Genomic DNA, 15,000 nt, shown 5'->3' with positions numbered 1-15,000 from the left:
GGGAACAGCGCGGCTAAGGGCTCGAAACAAACCCTAAACCGCGCCAAGTACGGAAGGAACGGCGCGGAGAGGGCTCGAGACAAAGCTCGACCCTAAACCGCGCCAAGTACGGAGGGAACAGCGCGGCTAAGGGCTCGAAACAAACCCTGAACCGCGCCAAGTACGAAAGGAACGGCGCGCAGTAGGGGTTTAAAACAAAGCTGGTCCCAAAACCGCGCCAAGTACGAAAGGAACAGCGCGGTCGAGACTCGGAAGAAAAAGCTTTCAAAGTGTCGTAGCACGATGCACACTGCTGTTCGTGTGGAACAAACGTGACTACCGTGCTGTACGGTGGAGTTCTGTGCGCAAAAGCGGCGGGTGTGTTTCTAAGCACCACAGCGTTGTGTCAAAAAAGAGGTGCCTGAGAGAAACGCATGCGACTGCCGTGCTTTGCGGCATAGCACCGTGCGCAAAAACGGTGCGCATGCAAGAGGTGTCAGAGCTAGCGAACTTTTGCCACGAGCAACAGGTCACTAAAAGCCTATAGATGACGGTGTTGGAGGAAAAGAAAAATATCGAGAAAGCACTGCGGTGTGCCGTGCGTAGGGACGGGCGCGCGTGCCACATGCCGCCGAAATATGGGTGTCGGAGAAAACAGAGTGCCGCGCGTAACGAGGGGCGCGCGTGTTACAGAGAGATATGCCCAAACGCATGAAAGTGTACGCAGGTGTCCTAAGGCAGTTTTTTTTTTTTTCCTCATTTTGATGTCGCCCCGGCTGACGTGGTTTTCGTTTTTCCGTGCCGCCCCGGCTGACGCGGTTTTCGTTTTTCCGTGCCGCCCCGGCTGACGCAGTTTTTGCGCCGCCCCGGCTGACGCGGTTTTCGCGCCGCCCCGGCTGACGCGGTTCCGACTTTGCACTTTTTGGCTCACCCCGGCTGGCGGCCCACTCACTCGATCGCCAGGTCTGTTTGCCCCGGTGGTTCCACCGCCAGGCTTAAGCGCGAACTTTTTTTGTTTGTTTTCTTTTGATTAAGCGCAAGCTTTTTTCTTTGTTTTCTTTTGATTAAGCGCGGGCTTTTTTCTTTGTTTTTTTTGCATTCGCCCCGGCAGACGCGGTTTTTGCGCCGCCCCGGCTGACGCGGTTTTTGCCGCCCCGGCTGACGCAGTTCGGACTTAGCACTTTTCGGCTGTGCCTGGCTGGCGGCCCACTCACTCGATCGCCATGTCTGTTTGCCACAGTTTTCCCGGTGGTGCCGCACCCGGGCTCGCCCCGGCTGACGCGGTTTCGTGCCGCCCCGGCAGACGCGGTTTTCGCGCCGCCCCGGCTGACGCGGTTTCGTGCCGCCCCGGCAGACGCGGTTTTTTGCCGCCCCGGCTGACGCAGTTCGGACTTGGCACTTTTTGGCTGAGCCTTGCTGGCGGCCCACTCACTCGATCGCCATGTCTGTTTGCCACAGTTTTCCCGGTGGTGCCGCACCCGGGCTCGCCCCGGCAGACGCGTTTTTTTTTTCTTTCGCCCCGGCTGACGCAGTTTTCGCGCCGCCCCGGCAGACGCGGTTTTCGCGCCGCCCCGGCAGACGCGGTTTTTTGCGCCGCCCCGGCTGACGCAGTTCGGACTTGGCACTTTTTGGCTGAGCCTGGCTGGCGGCCCACTCACTCGATCGCCATGTCTGTTTGCCACAGTTTTCCCGGTGGTGCCGCACCCGGGCTCGCCCCGGCTGACGCAGTTTTCGCGCCGCCCCGGCTGACGCGGTTTCGTGCCGCCCCGGCAGACGCGGTTTTTTGCGCCGCCCCGGCTGACGCGGTTTTTTGCCGCCCCGGCTGACGCAGTTCGGACTTGGCACTTTTCGGCTGTGCCTGGCTGGCGGCCCACTCACTCGATCGCCATGTCTGTTTGCCACAGTTTTCCCGGTGGTGCCGCACCCGGGCTCGCCCCGGCAGACGCGTTTTTTTTTTTCTTTCGCCCCGGCTGACGCAGTTTTCGCGCCGCCCCGGCTGACGCGGTTTCGTGCCGCCCCGGCAGACGCGGTTTTTTGCGCCGCCCCGGCTGACGCGGTTTTTGCCGCCCCGGCTGACGCAGTTCGGACTTAGCACTTTTTGGCTGAGCCTGGCTGGTGGCCCACTCACTCGATCGCCATGTCTGTTAGCCACAGTTTTCCCGGTGGTGCCGCACCCGGGCTCGCCCCGGCTGACGCAGTTTTCGCGCCGCCCCGGCTGACGCGGTTTCGTGCCGCCCCGGCAGACGCGGTTTTCGCGCCGCCCCGGCTGACGCGGTTTTTGCCGCCCCGGCTGACGCAGTTCGGACTTAGCACTTTTCGGCTGTGCCTGGCTGGCGGCCCACTCACTCGATCGCCATGTCTGTTTGCCACAGTTTTCCCGGTGGTGCCGCACCCGGGCTCGCCCCGGCTGACGCGGTTTCGTGCCGCCCCGGCAGAGGCGGTTTTCGCGCCGCCCCGGCTGACGCGGTTTCGTGCCGCCCCGGCAGACGCGGTTTTTTGCCGCCCCGGCTGACGCAGTTCGGACTTGGCACTTTTTGGCTGAGCCTTGCTGGCGGCCCACTCACTCGATCGCCATGTCTGTTTGCCACAGTTTTCCCGGTGGTGCCGCACCCGGGCTCGCCCCGGCAGACGCGTTTTTTTTTTCTTTCGCCCCGGCTGACGCAGTTTTCGCGCCGCCCCGGCAGACGCGGTTTTCGCGCCGCCCCGGCAGACGCGGTTTTTTGCGCCGCCCCGGCTGACGCAGTTCGGACTTGGCACTTTTTGGCTGAGCCTGGCTGGCGGCCCACTCACTCGATCGCCATGTCTGTTTGCCACAGTTTTCCCGGTGGTGCCGCACCCGGGCTCGCCCCGGCTGACGCAGTTTTCGCGCCGCCCCGGCTGACGCGGTTTCGTGCCGCCCCGGCAGACGCGGTTTTTTGCGCCGCCCCGGCTGACGCGGTTTTTTGCCGCCCCGGCTGACGCAGTTCGGACTTGGCACTTTTCGGCTGTGCCTGGCTGGCGGCCCACTCACTCGATCGCCATGTCTGTTTGCCACAGTTTTCCCGGTGGTGCCGCACCCGGGCTCGCCCCGGCAGACGCGTTTTTTTTTTTTCTTTCGCCCCGGCTGACGCAGTTTTCGCGCCGCCCCGGCTGACGCGGTTTCGTGCCGCCCCGGCAGACGCGGTTTTTTGCGCCGCCCCGGCTGACGCGGTTTTTGCCGCCCCGGCTGACGCAGTTCGGACTTAGCACTTTTTGGCTGAGCCTGGCTGGTGGCCCACTCACTCGATCGCCATGTCTGTTAGCCACAGTTTTCCCGGTGGTGCCGCACCCGGGCTCGCCCCGGCTGACGCAGTTTTCGCGCCGCCCCGGCTGACGCGGTTTCGTGCCGCCCCGGCAGACGCGGTTTTCGCGCCGCCCCGGCTGACGCGGTTTTTGCCGCCCCGGCTGACGCAGTTCGGACTTAGCACTTTTCGGCTGTGCCTGGCTGGCGGCCCACTCACTCGATCGCCATGTCTGTTTGCCACAGTTTTCCCGGTGGTGCCGCACCCGGGCTCGCCCCGGCTGACGCAGTTTTCGCGCCGCCCCGGCTGACGCGGTTTCGTGCCGCCCCGGCAGACGCGGTTTTCGCGCCGCCCCGGCTGACGCGGTTTCGTGCCGCCCCGGCAGACGCGGTTTTTTGCCGCCCCAGCTGACGCAGTTCGGACTTAGCACTTTTTGGCTGAGCCTTGCTGGCGGCCCACTCACTCGATCGCCATGTCTGTTTGCCACAGTTTTCCCGGTGGTGCCGCACCCGGGCTCGCCCCGGCAGACGCGTTTTTTTTTTCTTTCGCCCCGGCTGACGCAGTTTTCGCGCCGCCCCGGCAGACGCGGTTTTCGCGCCGCCCCGGCAGACGCGGTTTTTTGCGCCGCCCCGGCTGACGCGGTTTTTTGCCGCCCCGGCTGACGCAGTTCGGACTTGGCACTTTTTGGCTGAGCCTGGCTGGCGGCCCACTCACTCGATCGCCATGTCTGTTTGCCACAGTTTTCCCGGTGGTGCCGCACCCGGGCTCGCCCCGGCTGACGCAGTTTTCGCGCCGCCCCGGCTGACGCGGTTTCGTGCCGCCCCGGCAGACGCGGTTTTTTGCGCCGCCCCGGCTGACGCGGTTTTTTGCCGCCCCGGCTGACACGGTTCGGACTTTGCACTTTTCGGCTGTGCCTGGCTGGCGGCCCACTCACTCGATCGCCATGTCTGTTTGCCACAGTTTTCCCGGTGGTGCCGCACCCGGGCTCGCCCCGGCAGACGCGTTTTTTTTTTTTTTTCTTTCGCCCCGGCTGACGCAGTTTTCGCGCCGCCCCGGCTGACGCGGTTTCGTGCCGCCCCGGCAGACGCGGTTTTTTGCGCCGCCCCGGCTGACGTGGTTTTTGCCGCCCCGGCTGACGCAGTTCGGACTTTGCACTTTTTGGCTGAGCCTGGCTGGCGGCCCACTCACTCGATCGCCATGTCTGTTTGCCACAGTTTTCCCGGTGGTGCCGCACCCGGGCTCGCCCCGGCAGACGCGTTTTTTTTTTTCCTTCGCCCCGGCAGACGTGGTTCCCCCCCCCCTCCGTATTTCTTTTTGTTTTTTTTTTCGCCGCGGCTGAAGTGGATTTTTCGGTGCCTCGACGCCCCGGTAGTCGCGGTTTTTCCGTTTCCGCACGGCCCCGGCTGACGCTGCTCGGTCACAGTCGCCTTTTGTGGTGATTGCAGACTTCTTGAGCGCGGGTGTTTTTTTTTTTTTGTTGTTGTTGTTGTTTTATTACGCATTCGCTCCAGCAGACGCTGTTTAGACTTTTTGTTTCCTCTTTTATCCTGCGACGAGGTGACGAGGTTTATTCGGTGCCCCGCCGCCCCGGCTGAAGTGATTTTTCCTGTCCCGTGCCGCCCCGGCTGACGCGGTTGGGACTTCGCGTTTGTTCGGCCGCCACGGGTTTTGGCGCACTCGCTCGGTTGCTTGTTGTTGCCACTTGTTGCGAACCCAGGTTTCTTGAGCGAGCGCGGGCGTTTTTTCTTCCTTTCTTTCTTTGTTCTATGTGTTAGCGAATCGGCCTTTAATATCACACGAGGACTCACAACCAACAATTTTCAGTTTGAAGTGTAAAAAATCTGCAGGTGTTGACGTAACTGACTTGCCCCGTACCCTTGAGTACATCCATGAAGTTCTCGTAGTACTACTAAATCGCATTATTCCAAGTGGAGAAATTCCCATAAACTTGCAAACCTCTACACGAAAATCGGTGCGCGTGATAAAGTTGAAAATTATCGTCCGATATCAAATGTGCCTTCTATAACACAAATTCTAGGAAAAAAAAAAAAAAAAAACACTTGTTCGCCGTTTTCTGCGCCGTGACTGGCAGCACTCCGGCGAAGCGAAACGGGGTCGATTCGAGCACGATATCGGCGTCTTTCGACGTGCTCGCCGGCGACCGTCGCACGAGTACGTCGCACGAGCGCGTCTGCCGGGGCGCCGTTTGCGAAGCCGACGCAAAAGTGGGAACCGCCGCTCGGATGATCGCCGCTTTCGGCAGAGTGAGTGTTGGCACTCCGGGGAAGCGAAACAGCGTGAATGCGCCCACGAAATCGGCGTATTTTGAAGTGCCCGCCGGCGACCGTCGCACGAGTACGGTAAACCGCGTCAGCCGGGGCGTAGTTCGGGACGCCGACGAAAAAGTGGGAAGCGCAACTCGGATCTTCGCCGTTTTTGCAGGAGTGAGTGGCGGCCCTCCTGCGAGACCAAGAAGCATCGATTCGTGCACGAATTCGGCGCCTTTCGACGTGATCGCCGGCGACCGTCGCTCGAGTAGGGCAAACCGCGTCTGCCGGGGCGGGCTTCGGGACGCCGATGCGAAAGTGGGAAACGCTGCTCGGATGTTCGCCGTTTTTGGCCGAGTGAGTGCTGGCACACGGGCGAAGCCAAACGGGGCCGATTACGGCACGATATCGGCGTCTTTCGACGTGCCCGCCGGCGACCGTCGCACGAGTACGGTAAACCGCGTCAGCCCGGGCGGAGTTCGGGACGCCGATGCGAAAGTGGAGAACGCCGCTCGGATCTTCGCCGTTTTTGGAGGAGTGAGTGGCGGCACTCCGGAGAAGCCAAGGAGCGCCAATTAGCGCACGATATCGGCGTCTTTCGACGCGCTCGCCGGCGACCGTCGCACGAGTAGGGCAAACCGCGTCTGCCGGGGCGGGGTTTACGACGCCGACGCAAAAGTGGGAACCGCCGCTCGGATGTTGGCCGTTTTTGGCAGAGTGAGTGCTGGCACTCCGGCGACGCGAAAGAGCGCGAATGCGCCCACGAAAGTGGCGTATTTGGACGTGCGTGACGGCGACCGCTGCAGGAGTACGAAAAACCACGTCAGCCGGGGCGAGCGACACACGGCGGTCTGGGTGCTTATCGCTGCTATTATAGGGGCACCCCGGCAGACGCAGAAAAAAAAAAAAAAATTTTCGACCTTCTTTTTTGCTGGTCGAGCTCGGGTAACCCAGGTCGCAATGGGAGCCGCGCACGAAAGCGGCGTCGCGAGACGCGTTCGCGGTCGCTAGTCGCACGAGCTCGGCAACCGCGTCAGCCGGCGCGGAGTTCGGGATGCCGACGGCTAAGTGGGTACCGCTGCTCGGATGTTCGCCGTTTTTGGCCGAGTGAGTGCTGGCACTCCGGTGAAGCCAAGGAGCGCCAATTCGTGCACGATATCGGCGTCTTTCGACGTGCCCGCCGGCCACCGCCGCACGAGTACGGCAAACCGCGTCTGCCGGGGCGGGGTTCGCGACGCGTACGCAATAGTGGGAACCGTCGCTCGGATGTTCGTCGTCTTTGGCCGAGCGAGTGCTGGCACTCCGGCGAAGCGAAACGGGGCCGATTCGGGCACGATATCGGCGTATTTCGACGTGCTCGCCGGCGACCGTCGCACGAGTACGGCAAAGCGCGTCTGCCGGGGCGAGGTTTGCGACGCCGACGAAAAAGTGGGAAGCGCCGCTCGGATCTTCGCCGTTTTTGCAGGAGTGAGTGGCGGCCCTCCTGCGAGACCAAGAAGCATCGACTCGCGCACGATATCGGTGTCTTTCGACGTGCCCGCCGGCCACCGCCGCACGAGTACGGCAAACCGCGTATGCCGGGGCGGGGTTGGCGACGCCGACGCAAAAGTGGGAACCGCCACTAGGATGTTCGCCGTTTTTGGCAGAGTGAGTGCTGGCACTCCGGCGAAGCGAAAGAGCGCGAATGCGCCCACGAAAGTGGCGTGTTTGGACGTGCTTGACGACGACCACCGCAGGAAAACGAAAAACCACGTCAGCCGGGGCGAGCGACCCATGGCGGTCTGGGTGCTTATCGCTGCTATTATAGGGGCACCCCGGCAGACGCAAAAAAAAAAAAAAAATTTTTTTCGACATTCTTTTTTGCTCGTCGACCTCGGGTGACCCAGGTCGCAGTGGGAGCCGCGCACGAAAGCGGCGTCGCGAGACGGCTTCGCGGTCGCTAGTCGCACGAGCTCGGCAACCGCGTCTGCCGGGGCGGAGTTCGGGACGCCGACGGCTAAGTGGGAACCGCCGCTCGGATGTTCGCCGTTTGTGGCCGAGTGAGTGCTGGCACTCCGGCGAAGCCAAACGGGGCCGATTCCGGCACGATATCGGCGTCTTTCTACGTGCTCGCCGGCGACCGTCGCACGAGTACGGCAAAGTGCGTCTGCCGGGGCGGGGTTTGCGACGCGTACGCAATAGTGAGAACCGTCGCTCGGATGTTCGTCGTCTTTCGCCGAGCCAGTGCTGGCAATCCGGCGAAGCCGAACGGAGCCGATTCGGGCACGATATCGGCGTCTTTCCACGTGCTCGCCGGCGACCGTCGCACGAGTACGGTAAACCGCGTCAGCCGGGGCGGAGTTCGGGACGCCGATGCGAAAGTGGGAAGCGCCGCTCGGATCTTCGCCGTTTTTGGAGGAGTCAGTGGCGGCACTCCGGTGAAGCCAAGGTGCGCCAATTCGCGCACGATATCGGCGTCTTTCGACGTGCCCGCCGGCCACCGTCGCACGAGTACGGCAAACCTCGTCTGCCGGGGCGGGGTTTGCGACGCCGACGCAAAAGTGGGAACCGCCGCTCGGATGTTCGCCGTTTTTGGCAGAGTGAGTGCTGGCACTCCGGCGAAGCGAAAGAGCGCGAATGCGCCCACGAAAGTGGCGTGTTTGGACGTGCTTGACGACGACCACCGCAGGAAAACGAAAAACCACGTCAGCCGGGGCGAGCGACCCATGGCGGTCTGGGTGCTTATCGCTGCTATTATAGGGGCACCCCGGCAGACGCAAAAAAAAAAAAAAATTTTTTTCGACATTCTTTTTTGCTCGTCGACCTCGGGTGACCCAGGTCGCAGTGGGAGCCGCGCACGAAAGCGGCGTCGCGAGACGGCTTCGCGGTCGCTAGTCGCACGAGCTCGGCAACCGCGTCTGCCGGGGCGGAGTTCGGGACGCCGACGGCTAAGTGGGAACCGCCGCTCGGATGTTCGCCGTTTGTGGCCGAGTGAGTGCTGGCACTCCGGCGAAGCCAAACGGGGCCGATTCCGGCACGATATCGGCGTCTTTCTACGTGCTCGCCGGCGACCGTCGCACGAGTACGGCAAAGTGCGTCTGCCGGGGCGGGGTTTGCGACGCGTACGCAATAGTGAGAACCGTCGCTCGGATGTTCGTCGTCTTTCGCCGAGCCAGTGCTGGCACTCCGGCGAAGCCGAACGGAGCCGATTCGGGCACGATATCGGCGTCTTTCCACGTGCTCGCCGGCGACCGTCGCACGAGTACGGTAAACCGCGTCAGCCGGGGCGGAGTTCGGGACGCCGATGCGAAAGTGGGAAGCGCCGCTCGGATCTTCGCCGTTTTTGGAGGAGTCAGTGGCGGCACTCCGGTGAAGCCAAGGTGCGCCAATTCAAGCACGATATCGGCGTCTTTCGACGTGCCCGCCGGCCACCGTCGCACGAGTACGGCAAACCTCGTCTGCCGGGGCGGGGTTTGCGACGCCGACGCAAAAGTGGGAACCGCCGCTCGGATGTTCGCCGTTTTTGGCAGAGTGAGTGCTGGCACTCCGGCGAAGCGAAAGAGCGTGAATGCGCCCACGAAAGTAGCGTATTTGGACGTGCTTGACGGCGACCGCCGCAGGAGTACGAAAAACCACGTCAGCCGGGGCGAGCGACCCACGGCGGTCTGGGTGCTTATCGCTGCTATTATAGGGGCACCCCGGCAGACGCAGAAAGAAAAAAAAAATGGGGACATGGCGTGCGTCACCGTGCGGCTTCGCAGCGTTGCCGAAGTCGCCGAGCCCTTCGACTGAGCCGAACGGCGGACAGGGAACGTTGGTCGGCCGTTCTAACCTGTCGGTGCCACGCCGAGACGTCGTTAAGGAAAACCGCGTCGTGGGCCTCTACGACGCCGTCGAGTCGTTGTACGTTTGGTGTCCAGCGTGTCGGCGGCGAGTAGCGGACACGTCGTTCACGACTTCGGTCTTTCGCAGTCGACGCGAACTTGCGGAGAGTCGTGGTGCCTCACGTTTTCGGCAGAAACCGCGGCGGAATTTTCCCGTGCGTGCGCGCACGACCTCGGTGCTGTGCCGTCAGCGTAGTGTTGCACAAACTCGTGGCCTACCCAAGGTGCGGTACGTTTGCGGCCGTATCCTCGGTGGGAATTTCGTGAGTAGGGTCGCAAATTCTACGACCTCGGCGGGTTTGAGAGCGACGTAGACTTGTGGCACGCTCAACATGCCACACGTTTCGGGGCACACCCGCGGTGAAATTTTCTCGAGTACGCTCGTATTAGGGCCCAAGGAGGTCTGGGTACTTATCGCTGCTATTATGTGGGGGTTCTCGTGAGCGGCGTACGCGAAAGCGACCGGGTGTCTGATATGCGGCGGGCTTCGGCCTCGTCAAGCGTGTCCTCGGGTCTGCTCCAGGGGAATCCACGGCAGTCGTCTGCAGCCTCATCCGCTTGATGCGTTAGGGGCTGGTTGTCGGACGGTGCCGTTTTACCACGATATCGAGGTGTGTTCCGTGTCGTCCTCGGGCGATTCAGATGCGAAAGCGCCGAAGACGCGGGCGTGACCCGTCGTCTGGCGGCTTTGCAGTCTCGGCTCCGTTGCTAGTTCCGGCCGGTCCACCGACAGTGCAGCGGGCTTGGGCAACCCGCACGGCGCGACCGAGTCGATGCAACGAAAAAGAGCGAGCATGAACGTGCTTCTTGCCGCACGGCTCCCACTCGTCTTTCGGGAAGGTTGTGCCGTAGCGAGCTCGAACGCCGTCATCTCGGAGTGCAAAATAAGCGTGTTGGGGCGCCTGAAGGTGGCCTCCGCCGCACACAGACTGCGTCCGGCCCGCCGAGGGCGAGGACGGACGCGCAGTCGAACGATTACCTGGTTGATCCTGCCAGTAATCATATGCTTGTCTCAAAGATTAAGCCATGCATGTCTAAGTACATGCCGAAATAAGGCGAAACCGCGAATGGCTCATTAAATCAGTTATGGTTCCTTAGATCGTTTCTTCCTACTTGGATAACTGTGGCAATTCTAGAGCTAATACATGCAGTGAGCCTGGAGCCCTTTGGGTAACGGGTGCTTTTATTAGACCAAGATCGATCGGGTTTCGGCCCGTATTGTGTGGTGACTCTGGATAACTTTGTGCTGATCGCATGGCCACGAGCCGGCGACGTTTCTTTCAAGTGTCTGCCTTATCAACTTTCGATGGTAGGTTACTTGCTTACCATGGTTGTTACGGGTAACGGAGAATCAGGGTTCGATTCCGGAGAGGGAGCCTGAGAAACGGCTACCACATCCAAGGAAGGCAGCAGGCGCGCAAATTACCCACTCCCGGCACGGGGAGGTAGTGACGAAAAATAACAATACGGGACTCTTTTGAGGCCCCGTAATTGAAATGAGTACACTCTAAATCCTTTAACGAGGATCAATTGGAGGGCAAGTCTGGTGCCAGCAGCCGCGGTAATTCCAGCTCCAATAGCGTATACTAAAGCTGCTGCGGTTAAAAAGCTCGTAGTTGGATCTCAGTTCCAGACGAGTAGTGCATCTACCCGATGCGACGGCTCGGACTGAACATCATGCCGGTTCTTTCTTGGTGCACTTCATTGTGTGCCTCGAGATGGCCGGTGCTTTTACTTTGAAAAAATTAGAGTGCTCAACGCAGGCGAGTCGCCTGAATAAACTTGCATGGAATAATAGAACAAGACCTCGTTTCTGTTCTGTTGGTTTTTGGAATACGAGGTAATGATTAAGAGGGACGGACGGGGGCATTCGTATTGCGGCGCTAGAGGTGAAATTCTTGGACCGTCGCAAGACGAACTACTGCGAAAGCATTTGCCAAGAATGTTTTCATTGATCAAGAACGAAAGTCAGAGGTTCGAAGGCGATCAGATACCGCCCTAGTTCTGACCATAAACGATGCCAACCAGCGATCCGCCTGAGTTACTCAAATGACTCGGCGGGCAGCTTCCGGGAAACCAAAGTATTTGGGTTCCGGGGGAAGTATGGTTGCAAAGCTGAAACTTAAAGGAATTGACGGAAGGGCACCACCAGGAGTGGAGCCTGCGGCTTAATTTGACTCAACACGGGAAAACTTACCCGGCCCGGACACTGGGAGGATTGACAGATTGAGAGCTCTTTCTTGATTCGGTGGATGGTGGTGCATGGCCGTTCTTAGTTGGTGGAGCGATTTGTCTGGTTAATTCCGATAACGAACGAGACTCTAGCCTATTAAATAGGTGCGGGGTTCCCAGCACCTTACAACCTTCTTAGAGGGACAAGCGGCTCCTAGCCGCACGAAACAGAGCAATAACAGGTCTGTGATGCCCTTAGATGTCCGGGGCCGCACGCGCGCTACACTGAAGGAAGCAGCGTGTCTTTATCCCTGTCTGAAAAGACTGGGTAACCCGTGGAACTTCTTTCGTGATTGGGATAGGGGCTTGCAATTGTTCCCCTTGAACGAGGAATTCCCAGTAAGCGCGAGTCATAAGCTCGCGTTGATTACGTCCCTGCCCTTTGTACACACCGCCCGTCGCTACTACCGATTGAATGATTTAGTGAGGTCTTCGGACCGATGTCCGGCGCGGCCTTTCGGTTGCGCCGGTCTGTTGGAAAGATGACCAAACTTGATCATTTAGAGGAAGTAAAAGTCGTAACAAGGTTTCCGTAGGTGAACCTGCGGAAGGATCATTAACGGATTGTGAAGGGTGAGCGCCTCAGCTGCGTCTGCGCCCGACACTTTCTGCCGCTGACCCCGTTTGGACGCGGGGTCGGCTTTTCCCCACGGGGCTGCCTGAATGTGGAGCGGCACCCCGTGACAAATTGTTGCGCCCAGCGGACGCCAACACCGCGACCTTGGACGGTCGGCCAGGTGGCGGACGCGGGTACAAACGGCGCAACGCACTCATAGGTCGGCTTTCGACCCGCCACTGCACCGTGGCTCGAAGCGCTCGAAATGCGCGACCCGACCGCTGCGGGACCGCCTAGTACTGTAAACAGGAGCGGCGGAGCGCGAACGGCGAGTCGTGGTTACGTCGGTAGAAGGCGAGGCTGCGCGTTCCCGAAACGCCAGCCGAGTGCCCTCCCGACCGTTCGAGCGTGCAAGAACGAGACCCGACAATCGCGCGGCGACTGCCAAGTACGAGAGGAACGGCACAAGCGTCGGCGGTCGGTCAAGGAACTGGCGATGTGACGGGTCCGCTGTGCACCAGTGCATACCGTCCCGCCGTCCGCGGCAAGCGCCTCCGCGTCCTCGGGTGACGGAGGCTGCCGGTCGGTTCTTGCAGGCGAGGGATCTCGCTGGCACCGGTTCGCGTTGACGCGCGGCCGGTCATGGCACGGCGATGCGACGGCCGAGGTGCGCAGTACTCGATGGAGGAACCGCACGCTCCGATGACCGTCCCGCCCTCCGCGGCGTATGCGTACCGACCGTAATGGTTGCAGCAGCGCCGGCCGGCTTTTGAATTCGCCACACGAAACACGGTGCGAGATCGCGGTTAGGGGAGCGTCGACGTTGCCAGGCGTTTTGCTTGCTGCCGAGGGAAAGGCGGCACGGCCACGTCGCGCTCGTCGCGATTAGCGGGTCTGCGCGCTTTGGGAAGGTGCCGCAACGACTTGCCGAAAGAGGAAGCACGGAAGAACGAGGGACTTGGACGTCCCGACAATTGAACGCACTTGCGGCCAGGCCCTTGCTGGCTTCGTTCTTCCGCCTCGAGTAGGCTCGTACGCGGCTCCGGCGCCGAAAGTGGTCCTTGGCACCGACTTCGGTGGACGTGGGAAGTGCCGCGCAAGTACGGCGCGCCTGGCTCCACCTGTTGGCTAAAGTAGGCAGCCGGATCGGCATTTTGGTGTGCGGTGGCAAACCGTGGATGCGAAAAAAGCTTGTGCGATTTCGTGGAACAAAAAGCGGGGGTCCCCCTTTTTATGCGGAGGAGACCGACCCGCCCGCCGTGGTGAACCGCGACGCCACGGTAAAAACGGGAGAGGCTTGTCGATGGGACCGTGCATCCCGCGCTCCACGGAGGCCGGGAGGCGGCCGCCCGAGGAAATGTGTAGCCGTCGAGGCCCGCATCTGCGTGCACTCTTATCCAAATGGGTGTACCGCAGGCATTTTCTGGTTAGGCGGGCCAATGAGAGCGAGCACACAACGATACCTACGGGTCCGGCTTGGAGAACCGGCTTCGACGCCTCCCGAGTATTTATAGAGGGGTGGACCACGAAAGCACTCGCAAGTAGCGGAAGCGAAACGCCGTCCGAAACACACCGTTTGCTCGATTTGCGGCAGCCGAAAAAGGCGCGGCAGAGTTTTGGAGTCCAAGCGTGCGCTGAAAAGCGCCCTTCTTGGCCACTGTTTGGCCGAGTGCCAGAAACGTTTGGTTTTGACTGTACGGAATTGAACAAACACTTTTTCACGACTCTAAGCGGTGGATCACTCGGTTCTCGGGTCGATGAAGAACGCAGCCAGCTGCGAGACTTGGTGTGAATTGCAGGACACACTGAGCACTGATTCTTTGAACGCACATTGCGGCCTTGGGTCTTCCCTTGGCTTCGTCTGTCTGAGGGTCGGATCACATATCAAGAGAGCCTTCGGCGCACAAGGGAACGTGAGCCGTCGACTCGTTTTGACCGCGTCGGCAACACGGACAGCACGCTGAACACCTCACAGCGAGCGCCAACAGCGGCCACTCAAGGGCGAGACGGTGGCGACCGTCGTGCCAGAGCCCAACCGAAACGGGGGCGACCGACTGCATTGAGGATGTGGCACCTCGTTGAGACCGCCGCAGGACTTCGAGTCGGAAGGAAGCCTGCAGGGAAAGTGCGGTCGAGGTTGCGTACTCCTCTCTGCGACCGGGCGCGCAAGAGCTGCGAGAGCCACGGACGCGCAACTTTAACGCACGGTAAACACGAGGAGCGAAAGCCGGCCAGCAAAGCTTCTCCAGCCGTGCGCAAAGTGCGCGAGATCGCAGCCTTGCGTTGCGCTTGTTGCCCTCGAAGTAAGCAGGGTGTCCCGTAGACCGGGCGCTCGAACACGCTGCGGGGCCGTGCCTCCTCCAGGCTTTGCCGCGCGAACAGGGAACGTTCGCGCGCAAAGCGCAGGGAGGTGAGGAGGCTGCGCCCGACGTTTGCGGTTCGCTGCGTACGCGGTTGATGCGGAGAGCACGGCGCGACGACTTGCCGCGAAGCGGAAAAAGTCTCCCGCACGAGTTGGCGAAACGTTGGCGAAGCTTAAGGCGTTCTCGTCGTAGTCCGCCGTCGGTCTAAGTGCTTCGCAGTTCCCGTCCCGTTCAAAAAACTGGGCCACTCCAGTTGGGGCGGGGGCGACGCTACACGAGACGATGCCTCTCGCCAGGCTGCGTGGCTGCCCTTGCGGCGGCGGCGACTGGCCTCGGCGGTGTTTGGGCTTTCGACACGGTCGTTTATCACGCAACTGCTCGGACGACGCACGCGCGCAGCGGAATGCCGCTTGCCAGCCTTGTGAAGATGTGACCCTGTACAGGGTTGCGGGCGCACTTGGTAGGGCGTCGTACTCGGTT

The 15,000-nt window shown here is 61.0% G+C and overlaps 1 protein-coding gene and 2 non-coding genes across 3 annotated transcripts in view; 2 read left to right on the top strand and 1 right to left on the bottom strand.

Annotated features, from left to right (window-relative positions):
* Positions 1 to 15,000, bottom strand: part of LOC142792126 (uncharacterized) — a gene marked incomplete at both ends in the record, with an annotated part of 286,387 nt that overhangs the window by 75,899 nt on the left and 195,488 nt on the right. The window lies entirely within an intron of this gene.
* On the top strand, positions 10,346 to 12,160 carry LOC142792149 (small subunit ribosomal RNA). Its single transcript, XR_012890694.1, has one exon. It is a non-coding gene; the product is annotated as a small subunit ribosomal RNA (ribosomal RNA).
* LOC142792136 (5.8S ribosomal RNA) lies at positions 13,880 to 14,032 on the top strand. The gene has a single exon (XR_012890682.1). It is a non-coding gene; the product is annotated as a 5.8S ribosomal RNA (ribosomal RNA).

This window comes from Rhipicephalus microplus, unplaced genomic scaffold (assembly GCF_043290135.1).
Source record: "Rhipicephalus microplus isolate Deutch F79 unplaced genomic scaffold, USDA_Rmic scaffold_205, whole genome shotgun sequence".
Lineage (NCBI taxonomy): Eukaryota > Metazoa > Arthropoda > Arachnida > Ixodida > Ixodidae > Rhipicephalus > Rhipicephalus microplus.
Note: the sequence above shows the minus strand (reverse complement) of the source record. Positions and strands in the feature narration are given on the sequence as shown.